The following is a 25,814-nucleotide window of genomic DNA, read 5'->3' as shown; positions in this document are numbered from 1 at the left end:
TCAGGCAGCTTGCCTTTATAGTTTGCTAAAAGATTATTTTTAGGTAGGTACTTCCTGAAATTTTGGAAAACCGTTTAGTCGAAACATATTGTTTAGATACGAGTATTTCTATATAAGTATATATTATTAATACTATGCATTTTAGAAATGTAAAGATATTTATATATTTAGATTTGATTATAATTTTACACTATAATATTATTACTATATTTTGAATTTAACGGCGGTCCTCAAAAAACAAGCTCACGGTCCGGATGCGGACCGCGGTCCGCCATTTGGTGACCCCTGCGTTACACTACAGTTAAAGAGGTCTATATCACAGATCTTTATTAACGTATTACACTGATATTGCATGTAGTTTATTATTGCACAAGAATTATATGGACTACAAGAAAATAGGTCATTACTGGTACATGAAACCTAATAAAGTTGATCAAACCACATGTCTTATATTTAACATTGTTAATAATATTATGAATAAACATAACACAATGCATATTTCTTCTTTGCTCCAATGACTGCAAGCCAAATATTGAAACAACTCTTTTGATGGCGCAAGGTGAGTATACACATTGTATTTTTTAAGGTATAAAATAGCTTAGAAATCTTTTTTGTACCTTTTTTATATAATTAATATGAACTTTGGCTTCAGGAGTCCACACCACTGATGCATATTCCAAGCTTGGTCTGACTAAAGCATTATATAGTCTAATGATTTTGTTTATATTAAAGTGTTTGGAATTTTTTATTACAAATCCCAATATTTTGTAGGCCTTGGCCAGCTGTTTGGTAGAAAGCAATAGTAATTCCTCTCTTAAAAACTGACAAACCTAAATATGACCCAGAATCATACCCACCCATATCTCTAACATCGACAGCATGCAAATTACTAGAAAATATTGTTAACTTCAGACTCTTGGTTTTAGAAAATTAAAATTTCTTAATCTCAAAGCAAAATGGCTTAAAAAAATTAGGTCAACCACAGACAACATTTTAGACTTGGAAAGTGAGATATATGAAGCTCTTCCTGTAAACCAAAAATGCGTTGCTATACTTTCTGATTTAAAACGTGCATTTAATAAAGCTTGAAAGCACAACATTTTCAGACAACTTCATAACTAGAATATTCAAGGCCTTGTCTTCATCCAAAACTTTTTAACAACAGATCTTTTCAAGTGAAAATACATAATATTTTTTCAAATATTTATCTTTTGGAAAATATTACACTCCAAGGATCCGTGCTTAATCCAACATTGTGGCAATAAATGATATAGTCAAAAGTATACAATACTACTTACAAGCCCATTTATACACTGACGACCTAGTTGTATCTAAGTATTAACGGCAAAAATATCTCCTTAATCTCCTCAATTTTTCAAAATTTTTTAGATACTCTCGAAAATTGGTCCCACCTTACAGGTTTTCAATTTTCAATAGGAAAATCAATAGGAGCTGTATTCTTTTCAAGCTCCTTGCCACAACCCCTAACCATGGGAATATATGAGAAATGGCTCGAGTTTATAGATCATCACAAATTCTTGGGTTTAATCTTTGATTCAAAACGTAGATGGAAAGATCATATCTCACAACTCATCCTTTCCTATAATAAAAGATTAAATGTGTTAAGATCTCTTTGTAACAAAAATTGGGGCTCATACTAATCCACTCTAATTCGTCTGTATAAAGCTTTAATACGCTCCAAACTAGATTATGGAGCAAATGCCTATTCTACTGCTAATCAATCTCTGCTTGATTACAGGGGTTTTCAAACTTTCTAGGTACCCAGAATTTTATGCTCTTTTAGGAGAAACACTGCTACATAACCGCCGCATTTTCCTCATCCTATCACAGGCAGCCTTTATCTCTTGTAATATTTCAAACCAATATATCAAAATAATTTTACAAATACATTCCAAGATGTTCGCTATACTAAAAAAAAATATATTACGAAAGAATTATATCCATACTTCAAAATCTAAACACTAATTTTCCATATGTTTTCTCCTCGGATATTAAATACTCCGAGCCTTGGCTGATCGATTTACTAATATGTGATACATCTCTGGCCTATCTCAATAATTCACAAACAATTCTCAGATTCGGCTCAAATTCGAAGCCCTCTTAGAAATATACCCCGACTATAAAATCTACACAGATGCATTCAAGTCCGAAGACGGAGTGGGGCATTAATTGTTTCCTTATAAATAGTCTTTTTTCCGTCTACCTCCAGTATGTAGCACATAATCAGCTGAGCTCTACGCTATATACCGTGCTATGAAACTTTTTAACGGGCTTACCTTCACAAAAGACCTTATCATAACAGATTTTCCTAGCTCTCTAAACTCATTAAAACATATTTTTCCGAAACATCCTTTTGAAAAGTTACTAAAATACCAGCTGTCCCAAGCTTATCAACATGAAAGAAGAGTTCAATTTTTGTGGGTACCTTCAGACGTCGGAATAACGGGAAACGAAGAAGTTGGCAGGATTGCACGACAGGCAATTTTAAGCAATTATTCGGAGCCTATAGACAAGTGGGTTTCCAGTAACTTAAAAGCTTATTTTAAAAACAAAGTGTTGTGTTTGTGGCGAAATGGGTGGTCTCAAACTAATTCTAAGCTGATTAAGGTCAAGAATAATATTTCCCAGTGGATTCCATCTTCGCTTAACAGGCGTGAACAAATTGTGCTTGCGCGTCTACTTCTAGGACATACCAAAGTTAACACACTCTTACCCCTTTCACAAAGAATAACTCACCCATATGTGATCAGTGTAACGTTCGATTAACAGTTGAACACTTTTTAATAAATTGTGGTAAATATGATCAAGAAAGTGATCGTTACAATATCTCGAACTCTCTAGCATAAGCTCTAGGTCAGGAGTGTTCCTAATACAATATAATTAAATATCTAAAATCGATAAACATTTTCTATAATCTGTAGTTATTTAATTTTGTTACTTATAGTTTGTTCGGTCGATAATAACTTTTTGGTGGATATGATTCTAAAAAAATAAAAATAAAATAAAAAAAAAATATTATAAAAAAATATAGGTAGATATATCAATAAAAATAAATCATAAATCAATAAATCATCAATAAAATTCAATCAAATATCCAAAAAACATACAAACACATTATAAAATTTATCATTTCTCAATGAACGTAAAATGTTTGTCAAACTGTTAAATGTTGAAAACAACACATAATAGTAAACAAAGGAAAACAAATGGTTCTCGTTATAGCTTCCAAAATAATAGTTATTATACACAAGTATAATACATCAATCAGCAAACAGTATTATAAATTGGCAACAAAATATACAACCCAATCTAAAATCGTCACGTGGAGGCGACTGTGCTATGTAAAACAAAGAACAGAACAGTTTTGGTCGACATCAATTTTTCTTTGCACTGTATTATTGCTTAACGAAAATTTCCTGATTGTATTAGACGGTGGCTAGTGTACCATAATATATATGTAGTAGGTATAATTAGTTCTTCGAAAAGTTTCGAAAATAAGATCTTTATCTTTTTTATTACCATGAATTTTAGTTAAATATTCTTGTAATCTGAAAGGCTTCATAGCTTTCCATAAAACTTTCTGGCCAATCAGGCACATTGGTAATGTACGGCTACCGGCAATTCAATAAAGCCATATTTCAGATATTGTATTGTTTACATTTTTTGTGGCAGAGCCATTTCTATGTGAAGAGAAAATATTCTTTTTTTAAGGAATTTTTAATTAATATATTTTTGGTAATTTTTTTAAATATTTTTGTAAAACGCAAATTAAAATAACTACTAATCAAATAAAGAAACTTGATATTCTTAATTGTAAAGCGGATATAATTATTTCAAAATAATACAGCTCCCTGGACCGCTACAGCAACAACCAGAGGTTAATGTTATGTTTCAAAGACATTATAATATAGAGTGATACAGTGTGCAATTCGCATGTTACGTTCATTTTGCACTACTATGAATTGCTTAGTTCTCTAGGGATTCGTACTATAAACTTTCATACTTGTGGGAGATAAACGGTAGCACTCATTCCTTAATGACAATCAATAAGTCTCCGGAATTTGTTAAATAAAAATCGCTTTCATTGAACAACTCTTAAATTTAAATATTTAAGAAAATCAATGAGTTGCTTTGTTAATACCTATCCAATAAATACCCAAATGGATAAAACAAATACGTGTAGCAAATATACAAGCGCAAACTAGAAATTATTACATACATCTATATTATAGATCATAAGAGGACGTGTACCTCCTGATCTCGAACATACATAAACATTAGAAAGTATCCGCAATAATAATATTAATAAATAATAATTAACGGTGATAGAGAGCAATTGAAATTGACTTGGCGATATTTATAGTGGCCGAACAAAATAATTTCAGCATCATTACCCACCATTCAAGAAGACCTTCGACCAAATCATTTAAGTGTGTATCCAGTCAATGCTGTACCCTAAAATATTTTTAGAGGGCGAGTATTATGTAGCCATTAAACAATATTTATGTCAAATTTGCTGATTTCACGAAATGAAAAATTATTAAGTTTATTTTCCTATAGCAGGAGTGCTATAAACATCTATAAAGTTGAAAGATAGGTTATTAAAATATCTTGTTATACAATAATGTTTTTATTAACCTTGAAGAATTTGCAGTTTCCTGAATAAAAATTTAATGAATACTAGTTGCAGACAATATTTTCAAAAATTCAAAATACTCTGCCTTTGGCCTATCTTTATAGTCTGGAGACTTGTATATTTGTATTTAATAACTTCAAGTTCATAACTTAAATACTAGATATAACGATACCGTAAGTGCCCCAATATGCAGTGGAAATATATATTTTAGGTCTCCTAGTATATTGGGACAAATACTTTTTAATAGACTAGCAAAGCATATAAAATTGTGTAAAAGCATGACAAGCTTTAAACTAAATTTAAAGAAATTTTTGACTGCCTAAATTTTCTAGTCAATTGAAGAATTTCTTCAAGTTTAAATGTTACTCATTTTATTGTTAGTTTGTTTAGTGTGTTTCTTTACTTGTTTGTTTTGTTTAATTAACTGACCAATCAACTGATCAACTGATCTACATAAACCATGTTTGTCTAAAAGGAAATATAGTATTTATTTATTTAATATTAACAGTTTTATTTTATTTAACAAAAGCTCACATAATATTTTATTTGAATATATTACTAAATATATTTAAACGTAGCTAACATTTTTCGAGCTGATCTAAATGTGCTTGATTTCTGATAAGTTTTTCAAATCTGTTTACTTTTGAAGCAGTTTCGATATCTTCTTGTATATTTATTATTAGTTATTTTATCTCAAATTCTAATCCTGGCTTCTTTTCTATGAAAACGTTTAGTTCGTTCGCAACTTTTCGGCAACTAAATTTTGAAAAACGTATTGTTTTTTTTTTTTGAAAAACAGGTTTATTTGTGTGCTGGTTAAAAATATCGAAAAGAATAAAAAGAAAAATGAATTAAATTTAAGAAATGACATTAAGGTATATAAGGCTAGCTTTTCTGTCAGTTTGATACAGTTTTGACAGACGTGACGTTTAAAAAGGTATTTTCGGCGATGATTTGTTGTTAACGATAATTTGTAATAGAAGATGTCAATAAAGTTTAGTTTATTAAAGAACGACTTATTCATGCAAACAAGTTTACTTCATTATAAGTTGAAGCCATGGTCGAAGGTGTGAAAAGAACAATTCAAAGAAAATAGATGCAAATTGCTAAAGGAGAGGAAAATTGATGATTTTGTTTAATAGATATGTAAGTCCGGAACAGAATAATATTAGTATGTAAAAAGGTTATAGTAAGTTAGCTTAAGAGACAGTATGGTTAATTTTGAGAGAATAATTTCGGTTAATTACAAGAAGGATAAAAAGTGAATAGTGGAGAAGGCATTGCGAGGAAGTGGAACAGACTGCAGAAATGCTAAGGGTTTATAAAGTTCTCTCAAAGTATTATTAAAAACGTATTCCCATACTCCATGAGGAGTCAGGTCACGATCAGAATGTCGAAAACAACCTGAGAGAAAGAAGAAGAACCTTATACTAATATACAAGTATCATTATATTTTTTGTACTACATATAAAATAATTATGCAACGTATACACCAGTTAATATCAGATTGAAGCTGTTCACGTTATATATCTAACTATTTTTGTATCAAGTTTATACTATTTTTAGAGTTTTATATCACATCTAGGTCAATTAATATTTTATATTGCAGACCAACTTTTATTTTATTTGTATATAATTGACTATTAACTAAGTTCTCCATATTCTTAGTACCACTTTAAATTATTTTTGGTTGTATATACATTGGCTTAAATATTATATCATCTACTTCAGCCTTTAGTTTCTTGAGTGCGCGATGATGCTATATAACTTGTAAACAGTGAAACTGGTCTCCCAATAAGTACCTACAAAACCTTAACACGAATTGTGAGTATAAGTCCCTAATCAGGTTGAATACACTGGTATTGTCAAATCAAAAACCGCACAATGTAAATTGTAACATATGATCGATCCTAGCAGGCCGACACTTATTTTTAAACTCATTCCATAAGCAGTATTCAAAAACCTACAATATAGAGCTTACAGCTATACGCACTGGCGCGTGATAGGCCTTTTTCCAAGTACGACTATCATACACTTACGCGTGCTTGGTAACGAACGAGTTAAGATATTATTCTTGAACTTTTTTGTAAAATTTAAGCGAATCCGCTTCTGAAGGGTTTGTTGTTTGTAATTATAATACTATCGTCGACAAAATCGACAGGGTTATCTCACCAGCGTCAGGCAAAATTTATTATATCTTGACAATGAAGTTTAGCTTAAACTACTAAGGCACAATGTGATTACATAAAAAGGTATTTTCGATCTTAATAGTACTTAGTGATAAATGAAAAAAATTATTGCTATTAAATTTGTTTGCATTTCTACACATTCTCTGTAAGGGTTTATTTACAGTATCAGTTCGATTGTGAAATTATAAATAAAATAAGTCTTGGGATCTGGTTTCTCTACAGGGAGAACGGAAGTAAATATTTTCCAAAAGACCACTAGCATCAATGCCCCCTCGTATTAATTTATATATAAATGCTACATCTAGCAATATTCACCTTTCTTCAAGAGTAGGCAATTTAAGCAAAGATTGCAAAACAATGTGTTCAATTTCACTTACAGGGATTCTCAATTTAAAAGCAATAAATCTTTTTAAACAGAACTTTTTTTGTACTCTTTCTAATAGATCTTTGTAACATTTATAATGAGGAGACAAAATATTGCTACGATATTCCAAAACCGATCTAGTAAGGGAACAGTAGATATTTTTGAGATAATAAATATTATCAAATTCATAGAGGCTACGTTTCATGAAACCTAAAAGTTTCATGGATCTATTAGAAACGTAAGAAAAGTGGTTCCTGAAGCTTACTATAGGATCACAAATTACCCCAAGATCCGTAAATGTTGTGATTACCTCTAAAATATTCGGTCCAACATGGTATTCAAATGAAATCGGATGTTTGTTTCTAAAAAATCGCATTACCTTACATTTATTTATGTTCAAATTCAAAGCATTTAGGTTAAACCAATCTAATAATCTACTTAAATTATTCTGTAATAAACAATTACGATAAAAACAATTTTTTATATCATTTACAAAACAATTAAAAAGCAGAGGAGATAAATGTCCACCCTGTAGAACACCAAAGGTTGCATTGATAGTAGATGACAAAAATTGGTTAATTCTTACAACTTAAGTTCTATCTGTGAGATAACTCTCCATCCAGCCTAATAATCTTTCAAGTAAATTAGCATTAAAAAGTTTAGAGATTAGGGCAGTATGATTAACTCAATCGAATGCCTTCGAAAAGTCGGTGTAAATGACATCAACCTGGTTATACCCTTCAAGAGCATCCAACAAAAATTCTTGTAAAACTAAAAGATTGGTAGTAGTAGAACGTCCTGGAATAAAACCATATTCGTCGGGCATTAAAGTAGGATTCAATAATGAACCAAGTTTTACAGCTACAATCCCTTCAAAGGATTTAGCGAAAACTGAAATTTTAGATATAGCTCGGTAGTTTTCAATATTTTCTCTATTACCACCTTTATGGACTGGGGTAATATAACTTCTTTTCCATTTCTCTTGAAAGACACCTGAGCTCAATGATAAACTAAATATTTTTTGTAAAATATAACTGTACCAGAGTAAATCTAAAATTAAATATGAAAAAAGGGGATATATTATCAGGTTTACAACTTACTTTTAGATCAATCTTAGATATAAATTCAAAAACATACATCTAGTACAGTAATATCACAAATTTCAACATAAAGACTATTATCAGAGTTTACATCTGAAAAATCTGTATTACTAGTAACATAGGTTGAATTAAAAAATTTACTAACCAAATTTGCTATATTTTGGGAATTATCAGAAGATATATTCTCATATTTCATTGTGTTTGGCAAATCAAAACAATTTCTTTTGTTATTTACATAATCCCAAAAATCTTTTTTATCATACATAGCAGCTTGTAACTTATTTAGATAAATCTAATGACATGTTTTGTAACAATCCCTAAATTCTTGACGCAAATTAGAAAAAAGATCATAATCCTTGTTAGATCCTGTCATTTTGTATTTTGCATGAGCAATCTTTTTTTGAACTAATATATGTTTTAAATGAGGATTGTGCCATTTCGAAAATTATGAGTTTTGGTATCTAGTTTTTGGTACAAATAGATTAATACAGGAATTTAACAATTCATAAAATTTATCATCTGTCTTATCAATAATCTTATCCCACTCAACTGAACCTAAATATTCATTAATTAGGATATAATTAGCATTTTTACAAAATAGAAATAATCATAGCTAAGAGAGTCTAAAATAATATTTCCAATAATGTCAGAGGACAAGGCTGGATGATAGCTATCACATTTTAATAAAGATTGATCAGCAATTTTTAAGACAATGTTATTTATACTAGAAAAAATAAGATCTAAGAAACCCCCATTACACTTTAGTGCATTATTTAATTGAAACCTATCATCAACCCATGATTATATAATGAGAAATCATAGGTTAACATGGATAGTTGCACAGCCAAAATGATAAATCACCAAATACGAATAATCATTCAGTGTCAAATTCCTAAATTTATTAGAAAAGAAAGGCTAAAAAAAACATGATGCAAGACAAAAGAGAAACTTCTGGAGAAATGTAAGCAGGAAAGTAGGTTCATTTTTAAACTACAATTATGATAGATGCCGAAACGCCACTGTGCTGGATTAATCCGGGGAAGTAATATACAAAGAGGGGCTTTACTCTCGTTCATTTTTAGTTAGTGTTATTCTTTCGCTAGATAAGTGTGATCATTATTTATGCCAATGGTGTTTAAGAAAATGTTTATGTCAGAGTTGTTTATGATTGTTAAGGATGCGTATGAAAGTTAAGCAGACTTCTCTCCTTCATAAAGTAGATTTAGTGGACATTAGTACGACTTGTTCGCAACGACATCTTCAATTCTAAATAATGAGCTGATCCATTGGTCTGGTCCAGTATTGCTGACAATCTAGAACGAACAATTTAATCTTACATATCTAAACAACATTTTATGAATACTTTAAGACAAATAACAAATTTGACAAATGGAGTGAAGAAAGCCGAGACAATAATATGAAAACTTGGGTGATATAAGTAAAATTAAAAAGTGTAGATAAATAATCAAAATGTAAAGAATATGTACCTACTAAATATCTTAAACTTAAGCCAAAGAAGGTACAAAATATGAAATCATGTCTGTTTTAAAAAGACAAACTCAAAAAAATACCCGATCAAAAAACTTTATTAAAATGAACATGGATTGGATGCAGAAGTTAACGGTTATTGGTGTTTATTCTCTATCTGTCAGATTAATGTTAAAGACCAATTTTATATCCGCTTATATATTGTTATCAGGAAATTGCCAATGCATTTACAATTATGCTATTAGAAGATTGAAATAGCAAAATTGATTCCTTTTAGTTTTGATTAGACACGAATCTTTATATGGAGAACACCAACTTAATGATAACTACAGAAGAATAATCGTCACTGCGAATATAACGTCCTAAAAATAACCAATGCTTTCTTAACACAAAGACATACATACACATACGTGGACCCAAGCAACTCAATATCTTAGATCAATAGTAGATTACCTAATAATCACACATTAGAAATAACTGTGAATAACGGAAGAGCAATGAAAAGAATAAGTGTTTATAATAACTCGAATAATCACCTGGTAAGAGCAAAAACATTCATCCCATATACTACTAAAATTGATCAGATTTATCCAGACGGACAAGAAAAGGGATTGAAGACCAAAAAAAAACTATAAAGCCTCATGCAGTACAGTGTGCACTGCCCTTATCAGAGAAGACTAGACAAACGTTTGTATAATGTCCAATTCAATAATTTAAGAATGTGTATGATAATATTGTTCTGAAGCTGTTTTCTTGTGGCATTTTAAAGTAATTAATATTTAAATGGGAATAAGCCACAATTAAAGGTTAAAGCACGTTTATTGACGTTTCAATTTCCACTTCGGAAATCGTTCTCAAAATACAAAACGTATTTTCAAAAAATATAGCAATTACTCTAAAACGTTGCATTTTCTGCTTTATTTTACTTTAGCACTGATTAGTAAATAAATGTTTTCCAAAATTCCACATATATTTTATTAAAATACAACAAAAAATAGAAAAATTCTCTGCACAAAATACAAAACTTTGAATTTTACCCTAAATTGTTCTCTCTGCACTCAAAGAAACATGTTACAATATGCCCCATACACAACCAGGACAGACAAAATGTTCAAAAATATCGCGTTTTCCGTCTTTTACAGTATGTGCAATTTCCTCTTTTATTGGTGGTCACTTCTAATGGCCCTGGCATAGAAGTATTTAATAGGCGCGACGCTGATTGTCGTACATCCCGAGCTAAATTAGGGTTCAAAGCTCTCCTTCCCATATTTTCTTTTGTCATATTGTAACAAAATTATATTGCTCCACTTTGGGCGCTACTGTAACAAATATAGTAGGCAGATCCCTTGGGACTATGTCCCTGATGTTATAAGATCTGTAGAGTAGTGTGAAGATAAGTTTGAAACTAAATTAAAATAAGAGTTGAAACTGAATGCAGTTAGGCTAGCTGGGTATGCTTGAGACTGGCCAGTTGATACTCAAGGTAGGGTTAGGCCTATTTGCATGCCCTGAGAAAACAGTAAAGAATAGAAAAGATGTATATTAACTAAGGAAATATAAGAATAACCAAAACGAACTAAGGGTAAGTACTGACAACAGGAATATATGAGAGAAGAATGATTTGGGCGCCAGGGAAGATGTTTACTGGACTCTTAGTCTAACAAACACTTCACCTAGTGACTTTATTGCTGCTGCTAACTATGTTTTCTGTAACTAGATATACTTTATTAAAAAAAGGTTGTTTAATAAAACAGATTATTACTTATAACCCAATTTAATAATAATAAAATAGAAAAAACCTGTAAACCGTAATATACAATTTAACTTAAATACCCTATCATACAAAAAACCTATTGATCCCTATTTACAATATATTTACACCCTCTAATATGCTAGAAAAGTAGGAACTTTTATTATGAAGTTTTATTCATGAATTAAAACAAAATTTACTACAACCAACCTATTTATATATATTAAAACAATTATTACCCTTCCCTATATTTAACACAATGTATCAGTTCGACAATTTCTAAGTTGATTCCAATCAGATAACCTGTAAATATATTTCAATTGGTCTGTTCAGAAAGGAACAGATCCAAGATGAATCAGTGACGTTACCAGTAGGGCTGTAAAAATACAAAATGGACCTTTGTGCACAAATGACCTTACAAAGTGTATTAAAATCCACCCCTACCCTGTTATTACTAATACATATATATATTTAAAATATTTAATGACACAAAAAATAAGCAAATGATGTTAAGAAAAAAATTGAATGTAAGATATATAATGATACGCAAATATGAATTATGAAAATTGACTAGGATTATTTTTAAGTTTTGGTTCGTTCACTCACTAAAGTTTAAACAATATTTAAGTAACTTATTTTTACGATATTACCAAACAGTAAAAAAAAAACCTGTCTACTCTCAAGCCGAGAAGGTTCTTCTTCCGGACGCCTTACGCCGCCGGGACTCGTTCGGGTGAAAGCTGTAAGCCCACTGTTCTAGCACCAAACTGAACCGCTATTCCAATATTCGGGAAAAACCAAAAAAAACTCCAAACTAAACTCAACTGAAAGCTATTACCCCAAATCCAAAATAATGTTTATTGTATTGACTTTATATTCTTTCTTCCTCCAACGACTAAAATAAAATCAAAGAAGCTCTCATTAGCTTTATTCAGAGTTGATAAACAACAAGGCGGTTAGGACAAGAAAAACTAGTCAGAAGATGATAATTAGTGAAGGTTTCGTACACTTTTTGTGACCTTGGAAAATTAATCGAAAACTATGTATTTAAAAAAAAATTGGGAATTTACTATGAATATTTCACTGAAGAACTAAAATTTAACTTATCACGAATATATTATAGGCAAATAGTAATGAAGGATCTCCTTACATTACCGAATTGCTTGGATATTGATGAGAACGTGTACTTAGGAGAATTTCTAACAGAAAGAATTCTGAACGTGATTTGACTAATATAATTAAGGTAAAATTATTGAATAAATGATTTTAATATGAAACTAATAATGGTTAAAAAAAAATGATGTACTTTAATTAAAATGAAACTCACCCAACGCAACAATATTTCAACAATTGAACCAAAATCTTCTTTTTCCAAAACTTCTAATATAAAAAAAAAACGCCTTCTTTAACTTAATATCACCTCTGAATAACTTAAATTTCTTTTCTGATAACTTGAGCCATGTGCGTTGGTCGCTGGAGTATCAACCAATCGTTCTCTGCCTCGGTCAATGGTTCGATATCAAGTGAGTCTTACACTTTTAAAATCGTCGGCTTCCGTCAGTTCCAAGCTAAGCGGAAGCGACAGGTAAGCAGTTTGACCAATTGATAAACAATTGATAATACGATTACATGTATATTTGGTTGCATACTTTACAGGCAGAATTAAGTTATTTTAAATTTCTCAGTAACGATAAAGTAATCTTATCGTTACATTCCCCCTTTACTTGGAGAAAAAAAATTGACCTAAGAACAATTTTTTTTTCTCTGTGTAACTATAGATATTCAAGACCAATCATATACTGTGGGATCTATCACAGACGTGAACAAAATAGCCAATAATATAGCGTGTCCAGGACACCACACTAGCTAACATATTAAATGCACAGAATCTTCCATCCGTGACTGACATTCTAAAAACCAAAATTGTGTTCAAGTTGATTAAGTAGATTTAAATAAACCCCAAATTATTGTCAACAAGAACACTATACCAATCATATATATGAATACAAAACTTGCTAATATATAACCGAATATACCAAATAACTTCCACACATTTGCATTCAACTCGACCGATTATACTTAACCACAGATTATGAGTCATGCAAGAGGGGTAGTTCTAATATACAATATACTAAATATGACACAAGCACTCATGCCCACAAGTTATAGTATGTTTATTAAAACCTTATACTAAATAACTAATAAAAATACAAATCTTCAAAATAATTGACGAATGGGATGAACGATACAAAATTGATCCATCCATGGACATCAGATTTATTTTAGAGCATATCCAAGGTGAAGCAATCAGTAGATTTCGTAACCAATTCGCAATAAACCAAAATATGGACCGTAATATAAAACCACACTAGATATAAGAGTTACTGAGGAAAAATGATCGTAGCATGCATTTTATCCTAAATTGATCCGACAATGGACAACAGATTTATATTGGCATATCCAATGTGAAACAATCAGGCAAATTCATGGGTCATCACCACAACCTAATAATCATTATACTCTATAGATGCTAAATATTTGGTACCATGAAACTGAACCATTGGAACGAAATAACAGACTAAGTGTCTGCAGCATATGTGAATTGATCTGATTCCAGTCATGAGTAGATAGGTATAATAAGGGATACTTAGTCAGTATACAACATAATCAAGAATCTACTAACGACTCAACCTGACTAGGCCGAACATCCGGAAGAATCCCAAATCATCTTCCTAGGACTCCCTTTCGTGTCATTGAAGGTTACCAAATTCCAGACCACATTGTATCCTTATCAAGTTCCACAACCTACGATGGATTACACCCCAAATTAAGCTCATCATCTGTTATGCATCAGATTCAAGATAAGATCTACACAAGAATGACAAACTTATTTTAGTAAGGTATTCCAACACAAATATTAGTAATATATGAACTAATAGATGAACAGTTGAGTTTCACATATAAGAGTAATACAACAGGAAGAAAGTGTACCAAATTAAAGAACTGACATAACGAAATGGAGTTAACTAATTCTGGAATTCTCTAACTATAGCTGTAGCTACAACAGATTTATAAGAATAGCCAGAAAAAGCCAACCAAATATCACTAAATCATCGCTAATACAATACCTTAAGACATCATAAATGGATAACTCTTATAAATATTCAATCAAAGAAGTACTAGAGAACAAGGAAGTCAATTTCTTAAGAAACTGCAGATTAGGGTATGTTCACTAGTTACTTGTATCTATATAACAGAACATTGATCCCGACTCCTAATTACATATAAAAACAAAATGAGTTCCCAGAAAAGCTGATGCTAAACACAATATTCAATTGTTGAATACAAAAGATATATTCTAATAAGGCTGAGATCTAAGAGGTTACCATTTGTATCAGCACAACTAGATAATAAAGCTACAAAGGGTAGACAATATATGTATAATAGAAGTGAGATTAAAATTAAGACTATGTTTCAACAGAATAATACTTCTGAATTGTAATACTAGAATGTTTAGTACATCCTTCAATAATGATGATGATGATTAAACATTCTATCATAGAGATTCAGCATTTAAATTGATTAAGGTCTGATAGATATAACCAGGCAATTGTGAGCCCTGAAATCTGCTTCCTATCAGGTGCGCACTATTGATAGTAACACAAGTTTCGAACCCACGTATTTGCATAGCCATGGGAGGCAAACCAATTTCATAAGAAATGTTAGATACAAAAAAAATAACAAAAGGTTACATAATAATTCGGCGTAACTTTTATCTCAACTAACTTCATTGAAATTTTAACGAATGAAGTCTAACTTAGAAATCACACTGTATACTATTGTATTATCTAAAACAAATGACGCGATAACTTCTTTACACCAAATGGTAACTAATGTATCAAAGAATATTACTAAGTATTTTAATAATTTTCCTGTAGGAACTACCAAAAACAACCTCAGGATCAAATAAACAAAATCTAAACATATACATGTATTTATGTATACCAATATACAGCAATGACACATATAAACATAAGAGGGTACGAAGAGTTGACAGTTCTACACCAGTTTGATTTACCAAAAAAAAATTTGCTGTACCTACTTCAATATTATAACTAATAACAACAAAGCTAAATTTAGTATGGGAAGCTAAAACTATTATATAATAAATAAACCATATTGTCTATCTGGTGACTAAACTCAAAATCCAATCATTTACCTATTCATTAAAAAATCAAGTATTACCAAAATTTAGAAAGAGGAATTAACCTAATCAATCCTGTCAGGTTAATCTTCTTCTGACGATGAAGAGTCTAAGTCATTGACAGTGTTATCTGGTAATAAGTCCTTTATATGAAATCGACCAAGACGTTTGTTGGACAAACTATCTTTCAATTCATATATTAAAGGAGATATTACTTTACTGACAATACATGGGACGTATTTTTGACAAAATTTGGCAGAAACAGCATCACCTTTACTAGACTTAACAAAATTACGTTTTAATACCCGATCACCAACAAAGAATCGCAAATCTCTTTTCCTCAAGTTATACTGACCCTGTGACTTAAGGTAAGAAGTTTTTAATTTCTTCCTGATGTCTGCAAATATTGGAGGTAGAGTCTGTATATCATCTAAACGATGAAGTTTATCTGATATTTGAGGTAGATTTGTGGAATTTCCCGAAACTAAACCAAAATAATCACCAGATAAGGCAACATTTCGACCAAAATTTAAATAAGCTGGGGAACACTGCGTAACTTCATGGACAGAAGTTCTTATGGCTTGAGCTATGGAGTGAATATATTGATCCCAAGCTCTGTGGTCTTGGTATGTATATGATCTTAGGGCTGTAACAATCCTGCGGTTTACACGCTCACTATGATTAGCTTGCGGATGGTACGCAGCGTTATAAAAGATCTTCTGAACTTTGTATTTAGTTAGAAGGTCTTTAAAAGCCTTAGCTACAAATTGAGGACCATTGTCACAAGAGACAATTTGGGGAACACCAAATAACAAAAAGACTTGCTCCTCCAAATATTTCACAATGGCAGGAACTGTGGCATTACGAAGAGGAAAAACTAATGGAAATTTAGTGAAGTAATCCACGACCACCAAACAATAGGTATTGCCCTTATAACTACGAGGGTATGGTCCAATTAAATCCATAGATACCATCTGCCATGGGAAGTCAATGCTCCTAAAAGAACCCATTAATCCAGCTTGTGGCTTATTACTTGGCTTGCATGTAGCGCAAACTTTGCATCTAGAAATATATTTCTTAATACAGTTGCGCATACCAGGCCAATAATATAGCTCCGCTATCCTACTAAATGTTTTAAAGGAACCAAAGTGACCAGATGTCACATTATCATGAAAAGTACGAAGAATTTCATCCCTATTTGCGGTTGGGACGACAATTTTCCAATCCGACATATTAGTCAAGGCTTCAATTGGACTAACAACATGTTTATAAAGGATATTATGTTCCACTTTAAAATCAGGGTACTGACCAGGATTCTGAGTAACATTCTCCAACATTTTATGGTACCACGCATCCGGAATTAAAGTGGATACGTCAAGAAGATTGACATCAAATGTTCGAGACAAAGCATCAGCTACTACAACACCATTTGCCTTACGGTGGACAATGTTATAGTCAAACGCTGATAACTTACAAATCCAGCGGGACAACCGTTGGGACGGGTTACGCATAGAATGCATCCACAACAACGAACTATGGTCAGTGATCAAAGTACACTTACGACCTTCTAAATAATACCTGAAGGCCTCCAAGCCATGAATTATAGCAAGGAGTTCCCGCTCAGTAGTGGAGTAATTTTTCTGGGCCTTATTGAGCTTCTTACTAGTGTACGCTATGGGGTGCTCAGAACCATCTTTCATCTGAAAGAGGACACCACCTGAAGCAGTATTAGAACAATCTGTCATGAGGTAAAAGTGTTCACTGAAATCAGGAGAAGTCATGACAGGAGCACTGGTAAGAGCTTCTTTAATACGATGAAAAGCATCATCAGCCTCAGGATTCCAGGTAATAGTCTGACCCTTTTTCCTATTCTTAAGGAGGTCAGTAAGAGGTGATAATAAAGTGGAATAAGAACGTACAAACCTTCGATAGTACCCACACATACCCAAGATCCTACGTAACTGAGTAGTTGTTTTAGGTATGGGGAAGTCCTTGATAGCGGTTACCTTGTCAGGATCTGTCCTCAAACCTTGACTATCAACAACATATCCCAGGAATTTGAGATTAGGACGACAAAAATTACATTTATCCAAGTTGACAGTGAGATTAGCCTCTTTAAGGCGTGAAAATAACTTCTCTAATATTTCAATGTGCGAAGTAAAATCAGGAGTAACAACTAAAATATCATCTAAATAATAAAATACAAATGGTTCAAGTTGTGGACCAATAACTAAGTCCATTAAACGACACATCGTCTGAGGAGCTGAAACTAGACCAAAAGGCATCGTGACAAATTGAAATAATCCTTTACCACTAACAGCGAAAGCAGTATATTTCTTACTCTCTTCACTCAAAGGAATTTGTAAGAAGGCCTTGGATAAGTCAATGGAAGAGATGTATTTCGCATTCTGGAGTTTGCTTAATATAACATCTATTCGAGGGATAGGATAAGCGTCCCTATTCGATGTGATACTGTTTAATTTACGACCATCAAAACAAATTCTGAATGATCCATCCTTCTTCTTTGTAAGCCACAGAGGACTACAATATGAAGAGGTAGAAGGTTCGATAATGTTTAAGGAGAGCATTGAATCGATTTCTTTACCTAAATCTGCTTGCCATGCTTGAGGTATGGGATATTGATACTGTCTGAAAGGAGTTGAAGTTTTCACTTCAATAGTATGAGACATTAAATGTGTAGGGCCTAATTTATCTTTAGACGAAATAGATGAAAATTTAGAGATAATATCCTCTAACTGTTTTTGTTCCATTCCAGACAAACTAGAAAATTCACGAATAACACTTACAGTTGATAAATTAAAGGAAGAAATAGAGAACGAAAAGTCCGAACAATTTAATGTGCTATTAAATGCATTTAAAAAATCCATGCCAAGAATTATAGAATTTTGCACGGAAGGTATAATATAAAAGGTAATAGTTTTGCGAATATTTGCAACTCAAATTTCAGTTTCAAATTTACCTGTGATCGACTGAATGGTACCATCTGCAGTAGAGACTTGCAGGGAAGAAATAGGTATAATATTAATATTAGTGTTTTCTAACAATTGTAATGAATAGGAACCTATTAAAGAAATGTTAGAGCCACTATCTAATAGAGCCAAACAAGAATGTCCTAATATCTTAATTTCAAGATAAGGTCGGTTATCATTATGTTTTCTGACTAATAAAGAATTAATATCAAAATCTAAAATATTATATTGGCCATCCAAATTATAAAATGGTACTAACTTAGACATATTATCATTGCCAACAAATTTACAAACTGGTGTAGAAAATGGAACTGTTTCCCTGTGCTGATTATGTTCATTACTAAAATTATGACTTACGACTGGTGAAGATAATCTAAGGTCAAGCAAACAGCTCGAGTTAACCGCAGAGTGGTTGACAGTTACTTTTTTGCTTGCTTTGGATTTTGTTTGTTGTGCTTTGGTTGGTGAGTGTTTTTCTTTTCTTGAGCGGGTGATTTCGAAGTGCTGGGGAGTATTGGACCTGTGGTTTCGTTTACTGTTGTGTTTGTAGTCCCTGATGGGGTTGTAGACTGAGGAACGCTCAGGGGACGAGCCTCTGTCCGCTCGTTTCCCGAACACTTAAAACAGTTACGTTTGAGTGTGTTGTCTCTACCACAACCGTGACAGAAAACACGTGTACGAGGTGTCACGCACTCATAAAATGCATGGCCAGGCTCACGACAATTCCAACAAGTCAAAGACGAATTCACCACAGACACATTCTGTGTATGAGTTTTGGGTTGCCAAGAACGATTTCTAGAGAAACTTAAGTTAAATGAAGGACCAGAAGTAGGTCGAGACGTCCTTGCAGAAGAAGAAGACCAAGATAGAGTTTCCTCTAAACGTTTACACTTCTCCGTGATATCCTCGATACTCTGAATGTCCATTAAAGCTAATTGCTGATGGTAAAAAGGCAACAGACACTTAAGAATGATCTTTATTTTGGCAAAGTCGGATAGAGGAGTCTCAAGTCGACTACACATGCCCAAAATGGTGTTAATAAACATAGTGACAGGTTCGTTTGGCTTTTGTTTACGGTTTTTGATTTCATCTAGGAGATCATCTTGGAAAGAATAAGGCAGAAAATCAGATTTTAATTTCTGAGCCAACTCAGACCAAGTGGAAAAGCTATGACGGTTGTTCATAAACCAAGTAAACGCAGGACCTGTAAATAATTCAGCAGAAGCTGCAAAAAGATCATCCTCACTCACACCTCTTGAAATACGAAGACATTCCACTCTCTCCAAAAAGGTAATGACTTCATCATGATGACCTTGACCAGAAAACAAAATTCCCCACTTATGTACCTGAATTGGTTTAGGGGGTGAAAACAAATTAGCTGCATGAACAGAAGAGATAGGAGTGGAAGTGGCTGCCGGATTTACTCGAGAATCAAGTTCACCTTCTAAACTAAGAATTCTAATGGAAATAGAGCGCTTGAAAATTTGTTGCTCCTCATCTGAGCAAGATAGTAAATGTGCACGACCAGAGATATGAGTAAGACGAGAAATTAACCTGGAATACATGCTATCATGGACAGTCCCTCTAAAATCGGATATCCTCTGAGCCAGGTCCTCCAACGTCTGGTTTATCTCCTGTTGTTGTTCCAGAAAAGGAATATCTACAGAAGAAATTTGTCGAAAGCTCCTATTTCCTTGCTCTTGTTTCAAGGCACCGCGCAATAATTGGTGTTTTTTCTCAACCTTGGTAGACTCTTCAAAGGGAATTCCCCTTATCCTCAGCTCATAATCCACTTCCTTAACTAATAAATGCTCAGCCTTAAAGGTACACATGATGAAAGAGAGGAAGAAAAAAAAAATATCACCAACAAACCAAAATCAACAATGTGTTTAACCAAATGTAATTAATAAAGGTGTACCTATACCTTTAAATATAAATATATTTAAAATAATTTAAAGTTGGTTTGAGAGATCAAATGACAATAAGTAAATTGAACTTATTTTTATATATAGTATGCAATAATTGACCAAAAAAATATATATTATATAGTGTGATCGCACCTAAACAAAACCACTATTGGCTAATAACAATGTAAATAGTAATACAATAAATTATTCAATATTTCTCAACAAATGTACAGGTATCACTAACCCGATCAAACCAGAAATGTCAAACCAATATAATTATGAAAAATATTATACTAAATGAAGGTTTACAATTAGTTATTAATTTAAAGTTAACAAAACCACCAACACAGCAATATAAGACACTATTCAATATTTCTGAGATACTGTAGCAAAGAACACTGGATCTAAATAACTATAAAATATGCAAAAATAGACAAACAAACTAGAAACAGTTTAAAAAAGAGACAAATGAATTAAGGAATACTATCTTACTGAAAATCTGGGCCCCACGTTGGGCGCCACTGTAACAAAATTATATTGCTCCACTTTGGGCGCTACTGTAACAAATATAGTAGGCAGATCCCTTGGGACTATGTCCCTGATGTTATAAGATCTGTAGAGTAGTGTGAAGATAAGTTTGAAACTAAATTAAAATAAGAGTTGAAACTGAATGCAGTTAGGCTAGCTGGGTATGCTTGAGACTGGCCAGTTGATACTCAAGGTAGGGTTAGGCCTATTTGCATGCCCTGAGAAAACAGTAAAGAATAGAAAAGATGTATATTAACTAAGCAAATATAAGAATAACCAAAACGAACTAAGGGTAAGTACTGACAACAGGAATATATGAGAGAAGAATGATTTGGGCGCCAGGGAAGATGTTTACTGGACTCTTAGTCTAACAAACACTTCACCTAGTGACTTTATTGCTGCTGCTAACTATGTTTTCTGTAACTAGATATACTTTATTAAAAAAAGGTTGTTTAATAAAACAGATTATTACTTATAACCCAATTTAATAATAATAAAATAGAAAAAACCTGTAAACCGTAATATACAATTTAACTTAAATACCCTATCATACAAAAAACCTATTGATCCCTATTTACAATATATTTACACCCCCTAATATGCTAGAAAAGTAGGAACTTTTATTATGAAGTTTTATTCATGAATTAAAACAAAATTTACTACAACCAACCTATTTATATATATTAAAACAATTATTACCCTTCCCTATATTTAACACAATGTATCAGTTCGACAATTTCTAAGTTGATTCCAATCAGATAACCTGTAAATATATTTCAATTGGTCTGTTCAGAAAGGAACAGATCCAAGATGAATCAGTGACGTTACCAGTAGGGCTGTAAAAATACAAAATGGACCTTTGTGCACAAATGACCTTACAAAGTGTATTAAAATCCACCCCTACCCTGTTATTACTAATACATATATATATTTAAAATATTTAATGACACAAAAAAAATAAGCAAATGATGTTAAGAAAAAAATTGAATGTAAGATATATAATGATACGCAAATATGAATTATGAAAATTGACTAGGATTATTTTTAAGTTTTGGTTCGTTCACTCACTAAAGTTTAAACAATATTTAAGTAACTTATTTTTACGATATTACCAAACAGTAAAAAAAAAACCTGTCTACTCTCAAGCCGAGAAGGTTCTTCTTCCGGACGCCTTACGCCGCCGGGACTCGTTCGGGTGAAAGCTGTAAGCCCACTGTTCTAGCACCAAACTGAACCGCTATTCCAATATTCGGGAAAAACCAAAAAAAACTCCAAACTAAACTCAACTGAAAGCTATTACCCCAAATCCAAAATAATGTTTATTGTATTGACTTTATATTCTTTCTTCCTCCAACGACTAAAATAAAATCAAAGAAGCTCTCATTAGCTTTATTCAGAGTTGATAAACAACAAGGCGGTTAGGACAAGAAAAACTAGTCAGAAGATGATAATTAGTGAAGGTTTCGTACACTTTTTGTGACCTTGGAAAATTAATCGAAAACTATGTATTTAAAAAAAAATTGGGAATTTACTATGAATATTTCACTGAAGAACTAAAATTTAACTTATCACGAATATATTATAGGCAAATAGTAATGAAGGATCTCCTTACATTACCGAATTGCTTGGATATTGATGAGAACGTGTACTTAGGAGAATTTCTAACAGAAAGAATTCTGAACGTGATTTGACTAATATAATTAAGGTAAAATTATTGAATAAATGATTTTAATATGAAACTAATAATGGTTAAAAAAAAATGATGTACTTTAATTAAAATGAAACTCACCCAACGCAACAATATTTCAACAATTGAACCAAAATCTTCTTTTTCCAAAACTTCTAATATAAAAAAAAAACGCCTTCTTTAACTTAATATCACCTCTGAATAACTTAAATTTCTTTTCTGATAACTTGAGCCATGTGCGTTGGTCGCTGGAGTATCAACCAATCGTTCTCTGCCTCGGTCAATGGTTCGATATCAAGTGAGTCTTACACTTTTAAAATCGTCGGCTTCCGTCAGTTCCAAGCTAAGCGGAAGCGACAGGTAAGCAGTTTGACCAATTGATAAACAATTGATAATACGATTACATGTATATTTGGTTGCATACTTTACAGGCAGAATTAAGTTATTTTAAATTTCTCAGTAACGATAAAGTAATCTTATCGTTACAATATTTATTCCTAAATCTTTCATAAATAATCTGAAATGTTTAAATTCTCCCTCTGGATTGTTTCCTTTGTATATTACGAAAGTATTGACGGCAGCAACATTCATAAGACTATAGAATACTACCATAGGCCAACGTCTAGTATTTCTAGCAACATTATAGGAAGATATTTTCGGTCTACTTCTTCCTTTGTCAGATTGTAAAATGTAATAATTTCTGGCTTTGCTTCTTCTTTAGTTGCTTCATCAATTTTATTGTCGAGAATTATAGAGGATAAAAGCAATACATTTTTTGATTTTTTTGTTACATACGACACTGCAGTACCATCGGTACCAAATGCAAAAACAGATGAACGTCTAGATCGGATTTTGATGTTTGTTATTTGATACTGCAATTCTCTTCTGCTGATATCCAGTAAACCATCGGACCATTGTAATATTTCTTTGTGTTCCAGATAAGTGTAAAGTAGAGTTTTCAATCTTGAAAGGTCCGCCAGGCTGAGTTCCAGCATAAATTTCTAAATGTGTTGTGTAAAAGGTCCTAGCATCTACGATTGAAAATACTTTCAAACCGTATTTGTCGGGTTTGTTAGGAATATACATTTTAAAACTACACCTTCCTTGAAATGCAAGTAACATTTCATTTAGTATTATATATTGTCCAGGAGAATAATTAGCTTTGCATTTCTCGTTGAAAATTTCAACAATGCTTCTTACCGGTGCAAATTTATCCAGCGCTTTTCTTTCTTCTGTACTATTAATATCATCGAACCTTAGACATCTCAATAGAAACCTAACTCTTCTGAAAGCCATTGTAGCAGGAAATATCTCTGCTGCCAATCCATCAGTACCATAAAACTCCAACAAATTTTTACGACCACCAATAATGCTTTTATTTCACACTTATCAGTGTCTTTGTTATCATATTTATTAGCATACTTGGGTGCGTTAGCTCAAATGAATATGTTAGTATTTTCTATGATGATGGAAAGAATATCATTAAAAACAGCATAAAACATTCAACAGGTGTAGAAGCATTTCTACCTATTCCAGTAACTCCTGGCAAATGCGTAATTATATTCCTTGACCGAGTACGAACATTTAGGGGTGCAGCTTTTTTCTCCACTTCGTTCCATTCTTACCATAATAATAAGCTGATCTACTCTCTTATGAAACAGATTCTTCTTCTTCTGATTCTTCGTCTGTAGCTTCTTGTTCTGTATCTGTGGCATGATCGCTTTCTAAAACAAAATTTTCATCAGCAGTCGAATCGTCGTCGCTTTCTGCCATATTTTCAACTTCTTCATTATTAGTTTCTACTTCTTCATAGAGTTGTCCCAATTTTTCAATTTCTCTTTCATACGGATCCATAATTAACTATTAGAATACTGCTATGGAACACTTATTTATTTTATTTCTTGATTTTTGATAAATCCAAATAAATACCACCACAAACTTTACACAGCACACACCAACTAACGAATTTGGAATGAATCATTGTTGTCCCTTTATATAAAAGACGAAAGTAAATAGGTAAAAAAAATAAAATAAGACTTACTCACAATCAATTTAATTATACCACCAACGACCGGTTTCGCATACTACAATTTGCTATGCATCTTCAGGTCTAACTGTACCTGGTAAATTAAATGCTGAAATTACAAAAAACTCACAATTCGGGTGTTGTCTTACAAAGAAAACAATTGTAGCAATTATGGCAATATTATATGTCTGTGATTATTAATATGAATAAAAATTGATTCAAGCAGACAAAGTAAAACCAACAAAATGGCATAAGATAATCTAATGAATTGAAATAAAATAGTAAATAACTAAAAATACTACTTACATGCCGGTACAAGAATTATTAATTAGTGATTTGGAAAACATAGTTCAAACTATTCTGGATTGCTGGTGATGGGTGATTATCGGTTTTATTGTAACTGTTTGACAATTAGATGGAAAGTTCTTGAGGGGAGAGATATTAATAAATGAAATAGGATGTAGGTATTTTGTAATTGTTTGTTAAAAAAGAAAGTGATGTTTTATATTATTTAAAGTCATTTACATTTATTCAATAGGTATATTTTAGAAATGTGTGTTAATTTATTGAATTATTTATTAAAAGGATAGCTATATGACAATAAATGAAGGTAGATGTATAATTTGTGGGTGTACAATAACTCCAACTTGTAGTTATCAAATTGCGATAAATTGATTTGGTCTCTGTTTTGGCAGAAAATTGTGATGTCAAATATATTAAAATAAAACAAATAAAAACAATCAAAGACACTTAGGGACAAACAGAACACAATCAAAAAGACAACACAGACATTAATTTAAAAAGGGGGCACTTAATGGTACTTCATTACTTGTTAGGAGAGTAACTGGCAAAAAAGTTAGTTTTTTGTTGTCTACTAGATTTTTAAGAGGTAAATTTGACAAGCTATTGTAGGTTAAAGTATTA

This window comes from Diabrotica undecimpunctata, chromosome 3, assembly GCF_040954645.1.
Source record: "Diabrotica undecimpunctata isolate CICGRU chromosome 3, icDiaUnde3, whole genome shotgun sequence".
In the NCBI taxonomy this organism is placed as follows: domain Eukaryota; kingdom Metazoa; phylum Arthropoda; class Insecta; order Coleoptera; family Chrysomelidae; genus Diabrotica; species Diabrotica undecimpunctata.
This window is presented reverse-complemented; position numbering follows the sequence as displayed.